Source organism: Tamandua tetradactyla, chromosome 9, assembly GCF_023851605.1.
Source record: "Tamandua tetradactyla isolate mTamTet1 chromosome 9, mTamTet1.pri, whole genome shotgun sequence".
In the NCBI taxonomy this organism is placed as follows: Eukaryota; Metazoa; Chordata; class Mammalia; order Pilosa; family Myrmecophagidae; genus Tamandua; species Tamandua tetradactyla.
In genome coordinates, this window is record NC_135335.1 from 17,670,938 (window position 1) to 17,678,580 (window position 7,643).

Here is a 7,643-nt window from a genome sequence, read left to right on the forward strand (position 1 = left end):
TCTAAACTGACAGAGAATTTGAAAAAATTAAGTGCTGGTGTTGGATGGAAGGTATTATTCAGATCAATGAACTTGGATGTTTAGCAGAAGAGATTTCCTAACTAAATGTGAAAAATGCAGCCTTGTTTCTTCTTGCAGCTTATAGTAAACTGTGACAGGAAAGTGTTAAGCTGGGAACTGAACTCTTGGGTACAAAGAAATCAGAAATTGATGGTCTGGAAAATCCTGCACTTCCATAAATGGAGACCCCAACAGCTGATTCCCCACACAAGTGTGTGGAGGATATAGTTTATGGCATTTGTAAGCTTGCTTTGTGTTTGCATGTCCTCAAGCAGTGGAAAACCACTGTGCTTGTCTGCTTTTTTGTTTTTTGACTTGAAGTTGAAAATAGCTCAAGATATTTGCCCATTTTGTTGTATCATTTGTCTGCTTTGCTTATCTGGAACATATCTTCCTACTCATGGAAAATTTCTGCTTTGTTTTTTAAATTAAAGATATCTCCTTAAGGCAAATGGGAAAATCCCCTGGTGTTCAGTGTATAGCTTAACTGCAAATGGCCCCTTTACCTGATAAATAGCTAGCAGAAAATAAACCAAAGGCTTGAAACTCTCTTGAGACAGAGACTTCCTTGCTTTCTGACTTTGTATGAAAGCTTTATTCTTTCTGTGCTGCATCTTTGTTCCACAAAGTATAACTACCATGAATGGTGTCACCCACACATAAGGATTTAACAAAACATGGATATTTTTTTCAGCCATTAGCAGTAAAAGCCAAGAGTGAAAATAAAATTATTCAGAAAGGATTTGTGGAAATTTCTATTTTCTGATGCCTATGATCCCTGTATACTGCATGGAAAACTGAAAAGATTTTTACAAAGTCTGTATAAATGGGAATTACTACCAGTCTGGACTAGAAGGAATAGAAGGGGTACAGATTGAAGGAAGTATTGCTTCAGAGGAGGAAGCATGGAATCTAGAGTCTGGAGCCAGGAAATCTTGGTCCAGAAAAATGGACCCACTAATACATGCAGAAAGGGTGAATTTTTCTAGGAGGTAGAGGGCAGGCATCCCACTTCATTGCTCAGGAAGAATTTTGCCACCTTGGGCCTTGGAAAGGGTCGAATACACTTTCTAGGAATTAGGAGGAGCATGCCCCATTGTTCTGGAGGGGTTGAGCATGTGCCCTGGAGAGGACAGAGAGTCTGAGTGCTTCACTGATCAACTTGGAAAGGGTAAAGCTGAGAGGAAGGTTGTCTCTTCAATGCCCCTTGTGGTAGTTAGGTTAAGGTGTCAACTGGCCAGGTTGTGATGACCTGAATGACCTGTTCTGTTTCTGTGTATTTAAATCATCAATATGTGAAATTCCTCTGTGGCTGATTATATTTCCAGTTTGCTAAGGGAAGTATATTCAACAATAAGTGAGGGTTAATTTAATTAGCTGGAGGCTTAAAAGAGACAAATCAGAAGACAGCTCAGCACAGCACAACCCAAGCGGTTCAGCATACCTCAGCTCAGCACTTGCAGCTCATCCCAGACCTTTGGAGATACAAGAATGGATCACCCCAGGGAAAGACATTAAAACCCAGAAGCCAAGAGAGAAGGCCATCAGACATCACTCTGTGCCTTCATATGGAACAGAGAACCTCAGATGAAAACTAGTTGCCTTTCCTTTGAAGACCTATACATTTTTAACTAAATAAATCTTGTTATTAAAAGCCAATTCATCTCTGGTGTGTTGCATTATGGCAGCTTGAGCAAGCTAAAATGCTCCCCAATGTCATAACCCTCACCCCAGTGTTTAGAACAAATAGGATCTCTGCATAAGCTCATATAGGTGATGGGACTGCTGCTCTCTAAAATCCTGAGGAGGATGAAACCTTATTCAATAAATGACTCAGACTTTGAAATCTAATGGAGTTTGTCCTGCAGGTTTCTGGAACATTTGGGTATGGGGCACCTGTTTTCCTTCCAGTCTCCCCCTCTTGCAGGGGGAGTATATATCCTATTACTGTTCTTCTTTCATATACTGGAAATAGATATTTTATTGCTGAGTTTCACAGGATTATAGCAAGAGGAGAGTTTTGCCATAGAACAGACCATGCCTCTAGATGACTTTAATGAGATTTTGACTGTTTCTGACTTTGTACGGTATTTGTATTGTTACTTAAATTGTTTGAAGTTTTGGTAATATTGTGATGGAATGAATGTATTTTGTATATGGAAAGAACATACCTTTTAGAACCCAGAGGGTGGAATAGTATAGTTTTAAATTCTTATGTACCCCAGGGAAACCATCTTCGTTCAATCTTAATTCACATTTGTGGGGGCAGACCTATTGTTTAGGGTGGAATCTTTGATTGGGTTATTTCCATGGATGTGTGACACACAAAACTGTGGGTAGGAGCTTTTGATTAGATGAAGATATGACTCCACTCATGCAAGGTGGGTCTTAAAGAGTTTACCTGAATCTTTAAGAAAGCTCATGGAAAGGGAAAGAGCTCAGAGCCAACACAGACAGAGACATTTGGAGATGTGGAAAGAAAACATCCCTGGGGAAGCTGTTTAAAACTAGAGACCAAAGGACCAACAAATGCCAGCTACATGCCTTTCCAATGGACAGAGGTGCTCAGAAGCCTATGGCCTTTCTTAAATCAAGGTATCTTTCTCTGAATGCATTAGTTTGGACATGTTTATGTCCTTAGAACTGTCAACTTGTAACTTAACAAATCCCTTTTACAAAAACCAACCATTTCTGGTATATTGCATACTGACAGCATATGCAAACTAAAGCACTGCCTTCCAGAGAAGTTGAACCATTCTACATTCCCACCAACAATGAATAAGTGTACGTATTTCTCCACATCCTCTCCAGTACTTGTAGGTTTCTGTTTTTTTATATAATGGCCATTCTAGAAGGGATGAAATGATATCTCATGGTTTTTATTTGTATCTCCTTAATAGCCAGTGAAGTTGAGAATCTTTTCATATGCTTTTGAGCCATTTGTACTTTCTCTTTGGAAAAATGTCTGACCATGTGCTTTGCCTACTTTTTATTGGGTTGCTTGTCTTTTATTATTGTTGAGTTGTAGAATTTATTTATATGTTCTGGATATTAAACCCTAACCTGATATAGTGTTTCAGGTTGTTAAAACTGCCATAATGCCACATACCAGAAATGGGTAATAATGGAGATTTATTAAGCTGCAAATTTACAGTTCTAAGGCCATAAAAATGTCCAGACTAAGGCACCAGAGACAGATACATTGATTTAAAAAAGAGACAGTATCTGTCACATGGGAAGGCATGTGGCTAGCTTATGCTAGTTCTTGTTTCTTTTCCTTTTGCCCTCAGCTTCTGATTTCAGTGGTTTCCCTTCTAAGCATGTTTGCACCTTCACTTAGCTCCTCTGGGACATAACTCAGGGTTCTGGCTTGTTTAGCATCACATGGGGAGGCACATGGCTAAGTCTGCTGGGTTCTGCATCTCCAAACATCAGTGTCTGTGCCTCTGCTCTTTCTGTTGTCACTCAACACATCTCCAAGTGTCTGCATCTCTGTGAGCTCTGAAAGTGACTTAGCATCTTCCAAAGTGTTTCCTTTACTAAAGGAGTCCAGTAAATGAATTAAGATCCCTCTTGACTCTTACAGCTGTTACATCATATTCAGGAGTTGTAACTGTTATTTCTAAATTCTGAGCTACTGAGCTATTTGTTTATAATCTGGTCATTCCCAGAAACTTTGCTTATTTGTATGACAACTGAGACTGAGAATTAGAGCTCCAATGCTACAAAACTCAGCAGTGCTCCATACAGGAACTGTTTAAAAAGATCAGATTTCAAGTGGAGATATGAGTGAAGCAAATCTGGATAGGACTAATGTGAAGCAGAATACAGGGTGAAGGATAATATCATTCATATCTTAAAACTACAAATTCTGTGTGAGACCAAAAGTAGAGATGTTCATTTGGTGCAAAATTTATATTTTGGGTAGTACATCTCCTAATTTAACTTGTGTGGTCAGTTTAGTTGCACACCATAAGTACATGGGATCTTGAATAGGATGTGAGATTTTGTTGGTTTGTCCAAGTTAGGGTGATGCCCCAATGTATCCCAGAGTACCTTAAGCAGTGAATAAAGAAGTATTTGCAAAGTTCCTGTTCTAGCTTGCAAGGTGCTGGAATGCAATATACCAGAAATGGAGTGGCTTATTTAAAAGGGAATTTATTAAGTTGCCTGTTTACAGTTCTAAGACTGTGAAAATGTCAAAATTTAAGCAAGGCTATAGAAATATCCAATGTAGGGTACCCAGGGAAAGATACCATGGATGAAGAAGGCTGATGAGGTTCTACTGGGAAGGCACATGGTGAACATGGCAACATCTTCTAGCTTTCTGTCCAGGCTTCTTCTTACATGACACTCCCCTGGGGGTGTTTTCTTTCTTTATCTCCAAAAATCCTGGCTGCTTGGGTTCTTGCGGCTCTAAACCTTTTTCCAAAATGTTTCTTCTTTTAGAAGAGTCCAGTAAACTGATCAAGATCCACCTGGATGGGTGGGGTCACATCTCTACCTAGTTAAATGTCAATACTGACAACTGGGTGTATCACAGCTATGCAGAGATAATTTAATCAAGTTTCCAACATATAGTGATGAATAAGAATTAAAAGAAACATTCACTTTCATAAGATAGATAAGGATTAAAACATGGCTTTTCTAGGATACATAATCTTTTCCACTTGGCACAATCCCCTTTGGGGACTTGTGCTTGCCAGCCTGCTGCTCCCCAACAGTATAAAGTGGTATGCTGCCTTTAACTCCCAGTAGACCCTGTCCCTGTCAGGTTCATGGTTGAGACAGAGGATGAGGTTGAATGTAGGCTTAAACACTTTCTGTTTTCTATCTCCTAGAATCTGAATTATCTAAATAATAGTCACTACTTGTTCTGGGCCTGGCTTTCCTGCCTCTTTCTTTTTGGGGGGAGGGGGTGAGAGCAACTCTTCAATCCCTGTTCCCTTCAGGCTGGAAAAATTACAGGTCTATTAAGCAGTCCGCTGTCTCCCAACTGTCAGAAATATGTTTGAGACAGCCTGAGCTCTGTTTTTTTTTTTTGTAGGTTAAAACTGTTGATATCCTAGTCTCTGGGTTTTTAATTCTCTGAATGAGAGCCACCAGTTGCCTTGAACCCTGCTTCCCCATTTTCTTGGGGGGACATGCCCTTAAGGGAATTATCTCCTTCACTTGACTAGTTACTTTGTCTCTCAGGCATCCCTTAGGTCCACCCTTGCCTTGGGTAGGGCTGAAAACTTGGAATGCCTGCTTCTTTCTTAAATGGTGAAAAAAAGGATGAGAAAAAAGTACTATTCCTTTCCACTCCCCAGCCCCTCAGGTTCACCAGTCAAAAGCTTTAGCTGGTACCAAGCTCTGTGTGCTCCCTTTCTTGGGACACATGACTTTTCCAATATTCTGAGCTCAGCTGGCTCCAAAAGTCTCTTTTTTTCCCCAGTCATGTCTCCTTTCTGCTGGGGAGAGACCTCCTGGTTAATTTTATGCTTGCTCAATAAACTTGTCTGTTCTCAGGGCTTGTATTTAGCAACCTGAATTTGTTGGTCAAGTCTTCAATTGAAGCTTGGTTGAGATCTTTTTCCCTTCCTCCTAGTAGAGAAGGTACCCCTCCTGTTTCCCAGGGGAGTGAGATTACAAGATACACTGCTCTACCTATGGGAGAGGGGCACCAGCCTCTACAGTGTGGAATTTTTACTTATAGTCTTCTGCTGTGATCTCAGCCCTTCCACCTGTTCCTGGCTGGTGTATGATATGCATTTAATCATGAAAATCTCCAAACCATTATTACAGACAGTTCCTGGATCTTTGATAGTGGCCTTAGGGGGTGAACTAAATCCCACACCTGCCTACACATGTACCATTTTTCGTACAGTGTCTTGCATAGAGTGTCTAATGCAAAAATATTCATGTGATTAGTTACCATTGAGCTTGAATACTTAGTACTTTGCATCCCCTGGACTGATGTCAATGTGAAGGAGAGAAAAGATCTCCAACATACCACCCCTGAGATTGACCAAGACCTCAGGAGGAAGGGAGTTGCAATGTGTCTAATGAGGCAGGATGTAGGCCACAGAGCTCTGAACACACTAGAATTACCAATGCTTTAAGGTTGAGAAGAGAATTGCAGAGAAATCACAAGCAGTGATAACATGGAGATTCAGAGTCCAATGATGAGAATTCAATTTTTTGACAAAGAGGTATTTTTTCCATGCCAGAGTTTATAGACCAGGTTTTATACCTATTTCCTGATCATTTCTTCAACATTTTATACTTTCTGTGGTTCTATTGCATAGATTTAATCTTTTTCCCTTCTCACATGTCATTGTCCGATAAGAAATTATTCCCATATATAAATGGAATATAGGTCATACTGAGGCCTACCATGCCTTTTATTGTAAGCAACGATCTATTTTAAATATCACAAAATGTGATTTGTGGACCATAAATGGTCTTGCTGACCAAATATATTTCCTCCGTTGGTTTGATACCATGCCTAAATGTCATACTCTTGTTATTGTTTCTTCAAGATTGTCTTAAGAAGCTGTTCATTGAAAGGATTAAATCACTACAATACTTGTAAGGGGGACAATATAAGTTCTATTCTATCAATAAGAACAAATTAATATAATTAGGGTTAATCAATTAATCTACTCTGGGGTTAATCAATAATCAACACTAATAAACATAATTAGGGCTTATTAAGGGTTAATCAAATAATTAACTCATTGGATCCATTCCACTACTTTCCTACTAGATATTTTTGTCTGAAAAAATGAGAGCAAGTATGATATCATATCTAAAATATGTCTGTGTTCCTGATAAGAGGAAGGGAAGTGAAATCCTTCTAAAAATTAATATTTTTGGAATGATTTTAAGTGGATATTTAAAAATGAATGACTAGAAATGCAGAAAAATGTGTAAGCAAAAAATCCAGGACAGAAAACAGAAATTATAACTACTATATATTACGTATTCTGATAAGGATTATCCAATATAATTCTCTCTCTGAAGTGCTACTCTAAGAAGTCCCTTTAGTTTTATGTGGCTTGGAGACATTATGTTGCTCAAGGCCACACAATCAGAAAATGTTACAGCTAGAATTCAACCCAGATTGGTTGACCAAAGTCAACCAATTGGTTGACCACGGAAACTACATTGCTGTGCCTCTGTCGTAAATTAGTCTTATTGAATTCCTTGGTGCCTCAACTTCCTCATTTTTTCACAGGAAATAGTGTCCTGTCTGCTCTACAGGCTACTGTGATGAGTAAATTAAGTAAGGTATGTGAGAAAATATTTGTATACAGCTATCAAAAATGAAAGTGTTTTGTAAACAGTGAAGTGTGCATTTATATATGTGTGTGTATGTGTGTATATATATATATATATATATATATATATATACACACACACACACACTTTATTATCAAGTTGTATTACTAGCTAGTGGTGTCATCCCAAGCAAATCCCTTAGCTTCTTTGGCTTTAGCTTCCTCAACTGAAAATTGAGGGTATTGGACTAGGCTATACTCACGTCCTTTCTAGCTCCAATGACTTCAAAGGTGAGAAAGGAAAGCCCATGGTCATGG